The sequence below is a fragment of the Ambystoma mexicanum genome, chromosome 5q (genome assembly GCF_040938575.1).
Source record: "Ambystoma mexicanum isolate Mex_15411 chromosome 5q, UKY_AmexF1_1, whole genome shotgun sequence".
Classification (NCBI taxonomy): Eukaryota; Metazoa; Chordata; class Amphibia; order Caudata; family Ambystomatidae; genus Ambystoma; species Ambystoma mexicanum.
The window spans coordinates 818511455-818527204 of NC_090933.1; the positions used below are offsets into that span (position 1 = coordinate 818511455).

At 46.5% G+C, this 15750-nt stretch overlaps 1 protein-coding gene across 2 annotated transcripts in view; it reads left to right on the top strand.

Annotated features, from left to right (window-relative positions):
* The window catches only part of WWP1 (WW domain containing E3 ubiquitin protein ligase 1), a 2181222-nt gene that overhangs the window by 1384512 nt on the left and 780960 nt on the right, over positions 1-15750 (top strand). The window lies entirely within an intron of this gene.

The following is a 15750-nucleotide window of genomic DNA, read 5'->3' on the forward strand; positions in this document are numbered from 1 at the left end:
TGACTGTATACTAGAACTCAAACTGGACTTCTTAGTCCTCACTGAAACTTAGCTGCACACTGTCTGAGGCCCACAGATCATATTAGCCGTCCCTGCCGAATACACCCTCCTCAGAGCCGATCGCTCAGAGGCTATAGGCGGAGGAGTAGCCATAATCCACAAAACCCCACTACAGTTCAGGGAGTGCAAAATGGAATCACTTTCGGGATACAAAACTCTCGCTCTCAAGCTAGCCACCAGTTCAAAGTTAACAATCAACCTCCTAATAGTATACATATCACCAAGTGCCCCTAATAAACCCGACATAGACATAGCATTACTAATCACACCTTTGCTCAAACCAAATACAAAGTATATACTCCTAGGAGACCTCAACTTAGGCTTCAATGACCCACAAGACAGCAAAGCAACAGCTTTCCACAAGGTATTTCACTCAAATAGTGAACTCCCCCACCCACTCCAAAGGAAGAATCCTTAACTGGATACTTACCTTGAACACCACAGTAACAATTGCAGACATCCTTAAAATGCAATGGAACGACCACTATTTAATCCATTTTAGTATAAACCTAAACTCAGTTTTAATAACCAAAACCCCTAGTCTAGTACCTACCCAGGTCAGAAACGCACATAAACTTACCCCGGAAAACCTAAACCCCTTACTTGGCAAGCTCCTTAACTCCAAACCCTCAGACTACTCTAATACTGAAAACATCTCAGACCACTGCCACCAATGCTTAAAAAAATTGCAATAGACGAAGTAGCCCCACTCAAAATAAAATGCCCAAACGCAGCTCCCCATGGTTCATTGACACTCATTGAAGTCAGAAGGGAAAAAGAGCCCTAGAACACCTAATCAGAAAAAAACATTCCCCAGAACTCACAATCAAGCTACAAAAACTCTCCAAAGCCTACAAACACAACATACTCTCCCACAAAGCCAATTTGCTTAATAATCGGATTGCCAACGCAGCCTCAAATACTAAAGAATTATTCACTATAATTGAAGAACTTGAATCCCCTATCCAACCCACCAGCCCAGTTACCATCAGCAAAGCATGGTGTACCACCATACAGGATGCTCTATCCGCTAAAGTGAACACACTCCAAAGTAAAATATATTTACAAAAAAAACCTCCTTAAGCTTACCAATATTCCATCCCATCCACCAATCACCACCGCAAGATCGGATATACCTGAATTCCACTTTCAACAAGTCACAAATGATCAAGTCCTTGAAGCCATAGCCTCCCTTAAGCCATCCACTGTAAAGGGCACAACTTCCCGGCTAAAGTAGTCGGGGTCTGCGCCAATACTCTATCACCCACCATGATATGATATTTTATTTGTATCGTGCTCGTACACAAGTGTTTGAGAGCGCGACTAGGCAAGTGAGAGGGAACAGGGGAGAACACAGCCCAACATAAAAATGATCGTACTAGGCCCAGTGACATTGAGGACGCGCAAATGCATGGGAAAGGGAAAAGGGAAAACGTGCATGGAAGGGGGAGAGAGGAAAGTGCGGAGCCGAGGAGCACAGATAAATAAAACAAATAGAAAATGGAGGCAAACTGTGGTAGTGCAGCCATCAAGTGGCAAGTGCTGTGTTTAAGGCAGCAAACCTGGTAAGTCTGAATAAGTGCAGAAAAAAAAGAAAGATGGGGGGGGGCTGTATGGGTACAGATACAGTCCCCAATGCAAGGGGTGGCCAGGAGGCAGTGCAGGTAGGTGGCAGGATGAGCAGGGACCTGGGCCCAGGAGGCAGAGGGTGGCCAGGTGCACAGTGCCAAGAGAGAGCAGATCAGCAGGGGATAAGGGGAGCAAAGGCAGAAGCAAAGAGGAAAGTTTTGAGGTGCTTCCGTCACCAGAAATGGTTCTCCTCAGGTTTTAGAGTGGCTGGGAGGCTGTTCCAGAGGGAGACCCCAGTCGAAGATGGAGCTCTACCGCCAGCTCGTTTCTTTGAAAAACGATTGGCCCAGAGGGAGTTAGAGGAGCGAAGAGCTCAAGAGGGGAGGTATTTGCGGAGGGATAGCTGAAGGAATTTTGGACCCAGTCCCCAGAAAGCCTTGTGGACAATGCAGAGGGTTTTGAATTTAATCCTTGCATCCACTGGGAGCCAATGGAGAGATTTCAGAGTTGGAGAGATACGATCCCAGGGCTTGAGCCCAAGGAAGTCTTGCAGTCCTGTACTGGATAAGTTGTAGAAGGCAGAGAGTAGAGGCAGGTAGATTTAGAAAGAGGCTGTTACAAAAGTCCAACCTAGAGAGAACTAGAGCTTGGGAGACAGTGAGCGTCTGAGGGAAGGAGAGGAAAGGAAGAATACCTCTGAGGAGGTGCAGTTGGAAGTTTGACTTTTTAGAGACCTCAGAGATATGGGCCGAGAAGGAAAGTGTGGAGTCAAAGATGACACCAAGGTTCTTAGCCTCTCAGGTAGGGGTAGGAGGAGGGCCAAGGGACCGGCCAGAGAGTGAGGGAAAAGGATGGAGATGGTGTGCCGATGAGGAGGATCTCCGTCTTGCTGGCATTCAGACAAAGATCAAGATCATTGGCGGCACACCAATCTTGAATGGCAGTTAGGCAGTCAGAAATGAGAGAGGGGAGAGGAGGTAACCAAGGGCAGCCGAAATTTTTTTTGTCATCCGCATAGTACTAGAAATTTGAGCAGAAAATGCCAATGCAGTGAGCGAGAGTTGCCAGGTATTGGTTGAAAAGCCAGGGTGAGAGGTTAGACCCCTGGGGAACCACACAGGTGGAGAGGAAGATAGATGATGGGAAAGACCCCAGTTGGACCTGGGAGGGTCGATCAGAAAGGAAAGCGGTCAGCCAGGCCAGAGCTTGATCAGTTATACCCAGATTATGACGGAGACGGTTGAGCAGGATGGTGTGGTTGACCGTGTCGAAGGCAGAAGAGAGATCAAGAAGGATGAGGACAGAGGGAATGTTAGAATCAAGGTTGTAAAGCAGATCTTCACGGAAATTGAGGAGAGCAGTGTCCATGCTTCAGGCCGCTCTGAAGCCAGACTGGTGGTCATGGAGACAACCAACAGAATCTGAATGAAGGTTAAGTTGAGAGATGGCCAGCTTTTCCAGGAGTTTGCCCAGAAAGGGGGTAATGGAAATTGGGCGCTAGTTAGCCGGACAGGAAGGATCAGCTGTGGGTTTCTTGAGAAGAGGATGCACAAGGGAGTGCTTCAGAGGGTGGGGGGGGGTCCTGAGGCAAACGAGTGGCTGCAAAAATCAGCAAGGGCCGGAGCGAGGGTGTCGATGTGGGCCTTGATGGTTTTGGATGCACAGGGCTGAACCTGTTTTGACAAGGCTTTCATAGAACGGACTTGTCTAGCGACCTCGTCAGGGGAGAAAATAGGAAAGGAAGAGAAGGACGGTGGGGTGATGGTTTAAGGGGGGGGTCTCAAGCACAGACTGAGAGGGAATAGGAGGGGGAGGGGAGGCTGGACAGGATGTCCTGGGTTTTAGAGATAAAGTGAGAGGCAAGGGCATTGCAGAGAGCCTGGGAGGCAAGAGGAGGGGAGGACACTGCTGCAGGGTTGGCAAGCTCCTTGCAGATTTTAAAGAGTTCGGCCGAGTTGTTGGATGCCGCAGAGACACGGGCTTGAATGTGGGCTCTCTTCTTAGTGCGGACAGAGAGTCGGTATTGCCTTCGGCGCAGGCGACAGGCCTGTTTGTCAGAGGATGAGCAAGAAGACCTCCATTTCCCCTCAGCCGCCCTACACTTATGTTTAAGTGTAGCTAGGTCGGAGTCATACCAGGAATTGCACTTGGCTTTGGACTTCAAGCGGATCCTCATGACAGGGGCAAGAGCATCAAGAGTATCAGAGATAGAAGAGTAGAGAAGGGACAGGGTTGTGTCAGGGTGTGAGTCAGCCGGAGGAGGAGGAGGAGGAGGAGGAGAAGGAGGAGGGGGAGGAGGAGGAGGAGGAGGAGGAGGAGGAGGAGGAGGAGGAGGAGGAGGGGGAGAGGGAGAGAAGGTGGCAGCGAAAGCCTCAGCTGACACACGCTTCATAGGTCGGATGTCCGAGAAAGTAAGTGGCAGTATTGGGGTGTGGTTGGCTTGGGGGGAAGAGAGTGAGAGATGGGAGGAGAGGAGGCAGTGGTCACTCCAGGAGAGAGGAGTGGTCAGAGGAATAGAGAGGGGGAGGCCAGGGGAGAGCAAGACATCAAGTGTGCGTCCTGCAGAGTGCGTCGGGCCAGAGGGTAGGATAGAGAGGGAGAGGGAATTGCAGAAGTTGTGAAAGAGCAGCGATGAGGGACAGTGAGAATCGAGGTGAATGTTGTGGTAACCAAGGAGGAGGAGTTGAGTGGTTGAGGCCAGGAGGGAGGAGGAGAGGTTGGCCCACTCGGAGAGAAAAGATGTGATTTTCCCAGGGGGCCGGTAGAGAGTAGCAACAGCAAGAGAGTGGCTAGGAGAGATTGAGAGCCTGCAGACAAGGCATTCAAAAGAGGAGTAAATCTGAATGGGAATGATTTTGGCAGGAATCCACTCAGGAAAGATCAGGGTTAGGCCCCCTCCAGGTCGAGTGGATCTGGGTGCGGAGAGGATCTTGTAGCCCTCGGGGAGTAGAGTGTCAAAGCTTGTGATGGAGCTAGCCGTGAACCATGTCTCCGTAAAACCGAGGACATCAAGGTCCAGTTCTTCAAGGAGGTGGCAGGTGTCCGAGGAGTGTTTAACAGCAGAGCGAGATTTGAGATTGGCAAGATGAAGAAGGTTGCCGACCTTAAAGACCTTCCAGGGAGGGGTACAAATCGGAGGTACGCCCTGCGGAGTTGTGGAGGTAGCCTGAAGAGTGGCAGAGGGGGAGGAAAAAGTGGGTAAGATAGCCAGGGAGTGAGAGGAGGGGACAGCTGGAGATGAGAGGAAGTTGATGAGGCGAGGGAAACGCCTATCGAAGAGGAGGAGATTGGCCTGAGGACCTTGGACCATGACAGTGCCATTTAGGTAGACATTAAGGATGACTCTGGAGGAGTCGAAAGAAGCCGTGAGGACATCCCAGCGAGTGCCACCATTAATGGGAGAGGAGGAGACCGGACAAAGCACAGAGATCATATCGGGGTCCATAGATCCGACAAAGGAACAACAAACATCACCAATTTTGTTAACGAATCATTCAAATCCAGTGAAATACCAGCATCTATCAAAGCAGCATGGGTCACAGCCTTACTTAAAAACCTACACTAGACCCAACTAACCCAACGAAATATAGGCCCATAACAACAGTACCATTCCTCCTCAAAATCATTGACAAAATAGCCTACTCCCAAGTACAGACCCACTTAGAACAAAACCATCTGCTAGGGGGCAGACAATCTGGATTCCGGACCAGCCACAGCATGGAGACCGCCCGCCTTTACCTAAAAAACCAGATGGACTCCATTAGGGACTCTGGCAAAGTGGCCATCCTATTACTATTAGGTCTCTCCGCTGCGTTTGATTTAGTCGACCACAACAAATTATGCCTTAACCTATCCACCAACTTCCACTTCTCCAAGATAGCCACACATTGGATAAAATCCTTTCAGACCGTACCTCAAGATTTGCCCTAGTAGAAGAAGCAGCCAATCCTATCACATGTAGTAAGAGAAAGAAGTTTGATGCTCTATGAAGGAAAGTCTTTGCGTCTGGCAGTTTGAATCCGCAGATGGTCAATGCCTTATGCAACTTGCACTATATACTCACGCATGCTGTGGGAATTGGTCACAAAGACTGCTGCCCACTGAGTTGCAGGGGTAGGTTGATTAATTGGTTGCTTATGGTAAAGCGGCTGTGTAAATCAAATCTTGCAGGTGAGCCTATGCACTGCAGACTGTGGTGGCTTGGCGGCTGTTGTTATGGAACTCATGAATACCAACCTCAGAGATTGCACCAAATGTCCAAATCAAACATTTGGACATGCCTTTTTAATGTGGCCAAATTATTTGTTTCCAAGGCTGATGAATCTTTTGAGAAATACAAAGCTTATAAGGTCACTGCCAAGTCTTTTGGTTTGGTGAATCGGCAGCCCTCCCCTTATTTTGCTAGAGGGCACTTATTTTGTTCCTTCTCCCCTTTGCCCACATCAGAATGGGCCAAATGCCACAGAGGCATTACATTTCCCCAGATAAAGGGCAAGGTATGCCCATGGGCAACATTAGTGTCCCCTCTTCAACTCAACCGCAAAATTCCTTTGATTTGCCTTGTAACTTCACCAGTGATTGGGGCACCTATCCCCTTTTCCGTTTCAGTGGAAAACTATCCTCTGACACTCCCAACACCCCCTCCGAGGCCTGTGTCTTGCAGGTAGTTTCCTGGGAAAGCTCTCTCCTTTCTACACTGCCCTCCTCCCCTCCAAGGCAGCCCCCCACACCAATCCCACCTCTTTACATGGACCTGCAAATTCAACTGTACATTGCGCAAGCTTCACTGGCTCCTCTTTCCCAACTGGATTATATTAAAAATAGCATGTATCACCTTCAAAACAGTCTTTGATGGAATATGAAAATATTTGGCAACTAAACACCACACTAAAACTGCCAAGATTTGTTTGTGTAAGCTAGCCAATAGTGAAGACTCGCAAGCAGTCCTTCTCCTGCTGCGCTCCAACCACCAGGAACTCCACCCCTGCAAAGGCTCAAAATGCCCCCACCATCCTCCATTTCTATGAAACACAAAAAATGTGTTTCTTTGAAGAATACCTGCCGGATGAATAAAAATTCCGCTCTCCCTTCACCAACAGTAGTGCGTGTGCTACTGTACAAAATGCTGGCACCCTCCTTTTGTAAAGCACTTTGCTGTTCTTGAGCTAGGTTTTGCGCTATAAGCAAATACATTTAAAAAAATCCCCCAGCAAAGGCAGTAATACAGCTGGTGCCTACATCGGAGAGAGTGAAGGGATGTGATGCCCATTATTTTGTGGCACCGGAGAACAAGTTCAAGATGGGTAACCCTTTGCGAGAACCTTCAGTCTGTGGGCCTTCATGACAGGCTGGGGTCCATGGACCTTCAGGCTATCTGCTTTCATATACCGGTCTAGCTGAAGCACACGAAGCACTGACGTGTGTAGTGTGGGGCAACCATTACCAGTTGACAGCCTTAGCCCGTGGCATGTCACAGGGTTTTCACCACACTTCTGGAACTATTGACCGCTAGTCTCAGAGGGCATCAGCTTCACATCTATCGGGATATTTGGGTCATCTGTGCCAACTCTCCGGAGTCTGTCTTGGACCATTTGTAATGCACACACAGTCTGCTGCACACCTTTGTCTTTCCCCTCAACTTCAAAAAGTCCAACAGCGCACACTTTGGAAACCCTCCAGTTCTCAGTGTGGTTCTGCACCCACTCAGGAATTTTCCACCCAGGGACTATTATAGGTTCGACTTTGAAATGCAGAATAAAAAATAGCAAGGCCGAAATACACATTTGTTTTAATCTGATTTCCAAAATGCTTTTTCATTTAGTTTTTCAGCTTTTTAAAAGAAAAATGCAGGTGGAGACCCCCACAGACTCCCCCCACATTCCCCTACCTACATTTATTCACCTACCCAACTCCCCATCTATTTTTTGTGAAAAGAGTGCAAAAAAGTCCAGAAATGTGAGTAAAAAAATGCAGCCTTTTTGTCCTTATTTTGTCATTCGTTTTTTTGAAGGAATACCCTGTTATCAACATTCTTAATATGGTTTTGTAGCTTCAGTCCCAGGCTTGAATACAAGCCACAGCTTTAGCTAATAAACAAACCCCGGCGGGCGGGATCTACTGGGCCAGGTAAAGCCCTTGGGCCAGTTTACAAGCCCAAGTGAAGGAAGGGCGTTAACATTTGATGCAGGGCACCACGCCATGTTTGCCATTTCTCAACTACAATGCAAGATGGCCGCCGTGGATTAGGGAGAAGGGAACTGCACTTAGTTCCTACTCCCTTTCCATGGTGGCCATTGTCGCGACAGAGATGAGCCGGATACGGAGTGCTCCTGACGTGGGACAAAGGAGCACAAGTTAAGTGGGGAGGGTATGGGTGGAGGATGTGGAAATTGAGGTTGTAGGTGTGGAGGAAAGGGCGCACTTACCTGATATCCGGCGGGGAAGATGGCGGCCTAGTGCCTCGGAAGAGGATGGGATCAGGGGTTGTACATGTGGTAAAGCCCCAGTTCGGAGCCTCCTGATTGGTTGGGAGGACATCGCCCCCTCTTCCCATGCCCAGGCACCAATATAGTATATTATATTTTATAGGTCTTTTTATAGGTTTGATGGTAGTTCTACGGTACATCTGTCAAATTGTTGCCAAGCTCAATTACCATTACCACTTGGACCCGTGGAGTTACCACAGGATTACAAGTGGTGGTAGGGCGGTGTAATTCCCCTTTTTTGGAGTCGATAAGACTCCATGGGAATTTTTGGCAGATTTACAGCTGTCGGAATCATCGTGCAGTATTTGGAGGTAAAGTGGAGGATTCACCTCCAGCAAAAGGCTGGAGGTGAATCTGGCACTTTTCCTCCAAAAATCAGTGGGTTTACCGGGCACTACTTCTGGCAGTAGTAAATCTGTCAAACCACACAATTTGCTGGTGCGGGAGATCTGTGGTAATTCCGTCAACGCCAAAAAAAGTGACGGTAATGGATTTACCGCCACTCTTTTCACGCACTGCCAAACTCTTAGTTAGGCACTATATTTGTCACCTGCTGCGGGTGTTATGTGCATCAGCGTCAACCTCGTCTGATCCATTCTGTGACTCCTGAAGTGAAGACGACTCCAGTAACAATGGGGCACATGACGCCCTGTGACCTCAGTTACTTTTTTCTGCATGCTACTTCAGGAGCGTTTTTCTCCCTCTGAGAATTTTCCTTTGCATCATACCAAATGTCACTGTCCAGCTCCTTGGAGATGTCAGAATTTAAGTGCTGCACTTCAAAAATGTCAATTAACAACCCTCATATGATATGGGTTTGGTGTTTGGGGATGGAACACAGGGTCACAGAGTGTTGTTCCTGTCATGCAATGAATCCCAATGCGCTTACCTACGTCTAGGGAGACCCCCTCCAGAAGCTGATCATGGTAGGAGCTCTACATGACCGAAAAGAACCCTTCCAGAGAAGTGGGACGTAGGAAAACTGATTTGAAAAAGACCACCATAAAAGGTTCCACTCTTGTAGCAGGATTCATCGCTCTTCCTCCTCTTCACATAAGAAGTAAAGAAATCACTGTTGACAACGAGAGTGAGTGCGAGTCTTCAAACTCGCCTTTATGATACTGTTCCTGATGGTGGTTTCATCTGCTGAAGAGGGGGTGAATTTCAGATTAAAATGCTGAAGTGTCTTGAAGGCTTTGTCGTTCCTTACCCCAGCACTCATGGGATCAGAGAGTTCCACAATGCCAACAGGGCATAATCCCTGCATAGAACCTAAGAATGGAGACATCTTTTCGCCTGACGGGTCGAACCCTATCCCAAAAACATAAATGGTGCTCAAAGCCCCAACACAGAAAGCTAATCTTCAGATATCTGCTTCTCAAATCACGTTGGGGAAGAGTAACCATGACTTTCTTCCACTACCTTTGGATTCGGCCCAAAATGCTCCCATCTCCAGAAGAAGGTATTTTCAGACCACATAAATGATTTACGATGAGAAAGGTGACCCGATACCTTTCAATCTCGAACCTCTAGTGCTGATCCGTGACCAAGGCGAGGCAACTGGTAGGGTGCACAATCCGCCAGGCGATCCGATACTCCGAAAACTTGGTCTTTTTAACCTGGTGGCTGACCTCCAAGATGCGACCTGCTTCGATGCATTCCCATATCTCAACATTGCTGAGGCCCAACACAACCTCCCAGCAAACAATACTAAAGGTGGTTGATGTCACAGACTCTTTTCTAGATGGTTCTAATTCGAACTTCAACATTTTATGCAGGGCACACTCAAAGAGAGGCAAGTACGTGTGTTTAACCAATTACGAACCACGCTGTTGAGACGGATTTTCAGAAACACCCCTAGGGACAGATTCTTAAAGGCCGCTCTATTGTGGTGAACAGGGAAAGACACTAATGTCTAGTTAAAATCTTTCAAGGTTGTGTGACTGTGAAGTAAGGTTTAGACTTAGGAGCGCGTGAGAGTGGTTGGTGAAGGGCACAGTTAAGCACACAGATCTCGCTTAATAGTACAAGTTAAGCAGAATGTATACAAATATAGTTATATATCTTATCACTCCAAAATCACAGATAAATTAATTGCTAAACATACATTATTAACATAAACTACTAACATGTATATTTAGTTTGGGCTCTTCCAACATTTTACTTTAAACACAGTATGATCAAGATATAGAATTCTGTAGTATAGTATTTTTAGTATTTTTAGCATTTATTTATATTGCACACCTAACCCCTAGAGGGGTAGCAAGGCGCAGAGGCAACAAGAGGAATACAAAGCTTGGTTACATACAAGGAATGAATTCCAGCCGTGGTTACAGTGCTGGATACGTACAAAGAAACAATGCACGCCGATGAGGCTTGAGTTACAGAAATATACAATATAAGTAATACTATATACAATAAATCGGTTGTCTCATGAAAGCTGTTGTCCCGACTACACTGAGCAGTTGACAACCTAAATGTACATATTTACAATCACAGTGGTGGAGCATTAGGGTAGCAAGAGAGCAAGAGGTTGTTATGTGTTGTGAGTCTTGAGCCAATGGATGGTCTTAGTTCTGAATAGGCGGTAGCGGAGGTCCTCCCTGCAAGGTGGTGGAAGGGAGTTCCAGTATTGTGCTGCTTTAACAGGAAAGGTGTTCCCACCCGACATAGAACGTTTAAACTTGGGCACCAGGAGGAGATTAGAGTTGGCCATTCTAGAGGGGCGAGAGGAGGTAGTTCTGCTGAATCTAGTGATAAGGTATTGAGGGGCTGCTTGGTGGAGGCATTTCTGGGTCAGGGAAACAGATTTGAGGAATATTTTGTCTTTGGTAGAAAGCCAGTTGACAGACCTTCTAGAATCAGAGATGTGAACTTTCTTTGGGATACTGAGGGCCGCTCTTAGGGCGTTGTTTTGGAGGATCTGAATTTTGTTCGTAATATAGTTGTTGCATCCTACATAAAGTGCGTTGCAATAGTCCAGCTTGGACAGGATCAGAGCCCTGGCTAGGGTGATACAGTTAGACGGGGAGAGAAAAGGTTTGGCTGCTCTGATGAGTTTGCATGTATAAAATGTGGCGGATGCCATAGCATTAACTTGTTTTTTAATGGTGAGAGTGGAGTCTAGATAGAAACCAAGGGTTATAACCTCCTTAGCTACCGTGATCTTATTGTTAATTACGAAGGAGGAGTAGTTTTGGTCTAGTTTGTTAAGGTTATGTGAGGACCCTAGAATGAGGAGTTCTGTTTTGTCGTCATTCAGGCATAGACCGTGTGAGGCCATCCATGCCTGGATGATGAGGTATACTTTGTTGACGAAGGCCAAATCCTTGTCATAATCCCCCGTCAACGGGATGAGGATCTGGGTATCATCAGCATAGTTGGTGTAGGTGATACCCAGACCATGTAGATCATCAAAAAGGGGCTTTGTGAAGATGTTGTACAGGGTCGGGGAGACGCAAGATCCCTGCGGCACGCCACAGGTGATGGATGTAGGGTCGGCTGCTGCTAGTAGGGAAAAGACTATCATCGTGCGATTATTTAGAAAGGATTGGATCCAGTCAGTTGCCTCTTGAGAGAAGTGGGTGGCTTTTTGAAGGTGGTCACATAGGATCTCGTGGTCGACCAGGTCGAAGGCAGCCGAGAGATCAAGAAGTAGCAGTAGTGCCACCTTACCCTGATCTCTCAGCTCATCTATCTGTGCCTTAAGATCAGTGAGTGCGGTTTCGGTGCCGTGTGGAGGCCTGAAACCCGATTGTCTGACTCCTAAGAGGTGGAAGTGCTCAAGGTACTGTTGGATTTGTTGGTATGCTATTTTGTCGAGGATTTTAAGAAGGAACGGTACTGTGGTGATGGGGCGGTAATTAGTTGGAGTAGAGAGGTCTAAATTCGGTTTTTTGAGCAGGGGGAGGACCCATGATTGTTTCAGGTTGTTAGGTACGCTGCCTGATGTGAATGACGCATTTATTAGTTTGGTAATAAATGGTGCGAGATCACAAGCCGCATCCTTTATCAATTGTGCAGGGCATAGGTCCCGTGGCAGTTCGAAGGTTTGAGGGTGAGAATTACCTTTTCTACCTCTTTGGTGGATACTCTGTGGAAGTTGCAATCGGGAATGTGCACAGGGGTGTGTCTGAATTGGGTGTATCTTTTTAGGGGTGGGGATGTTGGGTTTAGTAGAAGAGAGAAGGGAGTCCTTTTTAATGTTTATCTTTTGTCTTGAGAGAGGAGATTTTGTTAGCTAAGGCATTTTGTATATCCGTGCACCAGTTTTTGTTCTTAAGGCACGAGTCAGGAGCTTGGATGGGAGATTCAACCTCTTTTAGTATTGTAAAGAGCTCTCTGGTGTTGGATTTGGCTTGTGAGATTCGAGTGCTGTAGGGCGTATGTTTGGCCAGGATGATTTCTTTTTTATAATGAGAGGCTAGTCTACTCAAGTTTTTCTTGTTTTTTTCTGAGGGAAGTGCTCTCCAAATTTTTTCACAGCGTCGCTTTTCCTGTCTGAGGGCTTTAAGATGAGGAGAAAACCAGGCGTTGGTGTGTTTTCTTGGTTTGCTCTTTTTTAACTTCAGTGGGGCTATGGCATCAAGAGATGAGAACATGACTCTGTTGTATATGTCTACCATCATTAAGGGATCTAAGTGGTCCGGAATGGCATTCAAGGTTGGTACGATTAATGGGGTCAAATTTTCGGGGGTGATCTTTTTATTTCTGGTCTGAACAGCTGGAGCTATGTTGTCAATTTGCACTGGTGTCGGCTCTAAGGTGAACGAGATCAGGTGATGGTCTGTCCAGGGCTGTGGAAGTATAGAGAAGATCAAGACTGGGCAATTGTGCACAGCTAGCCAGTCCAGGGTTCTACCTTTGGTGTGAGTGGGCACAGTGATCATCTGGGTGAAGCCCAGTTCCTGTAATGTATTATTAACTATTGTGGCGTTAGCATCTGTGGGGTCGCTAAAACCAAGGTTAAAGTCTCCTAATACGATACTTTGTGAGGAGTTATTAAGTTTATTTGATAGGATATTTGTGAGATCTTCTTCAAATGACCCTAAGGGGCCAGATGGACGGTAAATAAGGTGAATAGAGATGGATTGTGTATTAGATGAGGTTAACTTTGCAGTTAAGGATTCACAAGATCCTATGTTGGCTGGTGACTCTATGGTCAGAGGGAGTCTAGTTTTAGCTATATTGGCAAGACCTCCGCCTCGAGAGGCGGTACGATCAAGTCTTAGTAGAGTATAGTCATCTGGTATGGCTACCATAATTGCGGGGCCTGCTGTTGGATGTAGCCAGGATTCAGTTACGGCTAAGAAGTCCAAGTCTTCATTGTGGAGTAGGTCAGCGTGAGCTACCATGGAGCGGGCGTTTATCAGTGCTCCCTTGGTCTCGGGTTGTACTGGTTTTAAAGGTGGTAGTGAGGATTTATGTGTGTCTTTCTGGGTGTGTATAGGTTCACGATAGAGTCTACTGTTTAGTTGAAGAGGGTGCTGGGAGGGTCTGTGGGGGCTAGTAATAGCCTTGCTTTGGGCTGATTTGGTTAAGGGGTCATAAAGCCTTGGGAGCCTTGCACGTAGTTTGAGGTTCCTCTGGAGGACAGTGCAGGATGCAGAGATCATATCAGTTGGTCTGTGGAAATTCGGTGGGGGCTCGTGTGTGGGTGAGTTTGGTATCATGGTCGGGTATTGGATATTCATAGTATAAAGAAGTGATCTAAGTATCACAGTATAGAGCGTATGGAGATAACATTGTGTATGTAGATAGGATAGGATAGGTGCAGGGTGGTTGTTGGCAGTTAGCATACAGCCGTGAGGCACCTGGGTATGAAAAGCAACAGTATGAATGCAGGGGCAGGCAATATGAATGCAGGGGCACCTCTAGGCTAGTCAATGCAAATACAAAAGGGCTAAATGCAATTCAGGGCGCAGGGCATCTCTAGGCTAGTCAATGCAGATACAAAAGGCTAACTGCAATTCAGGGCGCAGGGCACCTATAGGCTAGTCAATGCAGATACAAAAGGGCTAACTGCAGTTCAGGGCGCAGGGCACCTCTAGGCTAGTCAATGCAGATACAAAAGGGCTAAATGCAATTCAGGGCGCAGGGCACCTCTAGGCTAGTCAGTGCAGATACAAAAGGGCTAAATACAATTCAGGGCGCAGGGCACCTCTGGGCTAGTCAATGCAGATACAAAAGGGCTAAATGCAATTCAGGGCGCAGGGCACCTCTAGGCTAGTTGATGCTAAATATAGATACATTTGGGTGCAATGCAGCCATTGAATGTCGTAGTACACCCTAGATAAAGTACATAGTATAATAGTACTGCTGAGCAGTAGGCGCTAAATGACACAGTAGGGCGAGAAAACCATTATAACAACACATGCAGAGACATCACCCAAAAGACACATTTGGCAGTGGGAGTAGGTGATTCAGGTTAGGGCATGGTCAGGCTGCATAGGCATAGGCAGTTCATGTTAAAAGAGCAAAGCAATTGAAAAAAAGAGAAGGCAAGTGGTTCAAATATAATACAAAACTTTATAGCTACAAGACCCTACACTGAAAAAGTCCTTCCCTTGCTAGAAGAGATGTGACCTAGTGCCCTTCAAGTTATAAGACCCAACCTTTGCATGACGCTAGGAGTCTTGAAAGAAGGCTTAAAATATGAAGGCAAAGCCAACCAGCAGTGTGTAAGAGTCTTAAAAGTTAAGAGCAAAGGAATTTAAGTTCTTAGGAGGTCCGCTTTCAATCCCACCACCTTAGGGAAGGCTCAGGGGAGGAATCCATGATTAGAACGCCATATATCATGTTCAGGCAAGGGAGAGGTAAGTTAAGCACTTTACACCTGATGAACCTTATTGAGGTAGGGGGGGGAGTTGAAATGAGTATGTTAACTTGCCTCCTGTACTTCAGATGCCCCTGAATTCGCTAGACCACCTTGCTTCGTGTCTTGGTTCTGTTGGAAGGAGTCTCTGGTGCATATGTCAATTTCAGTTTTGCGATTTAGGCCTGGTTCAGCGGTTCAGTCCTCCGATGAATCTGTTCTGGGCACTGGACACTTTGGTTTTAAGATGCATTTCCAAAATCTGCCCTGGGGGCGTTGGAGGGGGGATATTGGGAGGCCATCCTAGTTATGGTGAACAGGGAAGACCCTGAGAGGTTGGGGAAAAACGCAATCAAGGCAGTGTGGATGAGTAGCCAAGGCTTAGTCTCATGACAAGTTTGTGAGTAGTCTAGGGTTACGAGTCCACACAGGGCGACACTTTACTATTAATGTGAATTAGTTCATTACAAACTTTACACACATAAAAGTACATAATACATATTATAGTATTATAAAATCATCACGCATATTACAGATTTTACAACATTTTCATAAAACGTATAACATTTCCATAACTTCCATAACATTTCTATAAAATCATTTCATTGTTACACCATTATACCACCACACTATAAAACGTACTAGCACCTTTTCAGAATCACTAAAATAGTACTCATTCTTTTAAAAACATAATCAAGTAGGTGCGTATATACTTCTTATTGCCTCTTAGTGTATTCTCAATAATATGTTGATACTAATCTAGAATAACATTCAGTACCATAGATTACCTGTCAAGTACAATATTGAATACTGCTAATACTG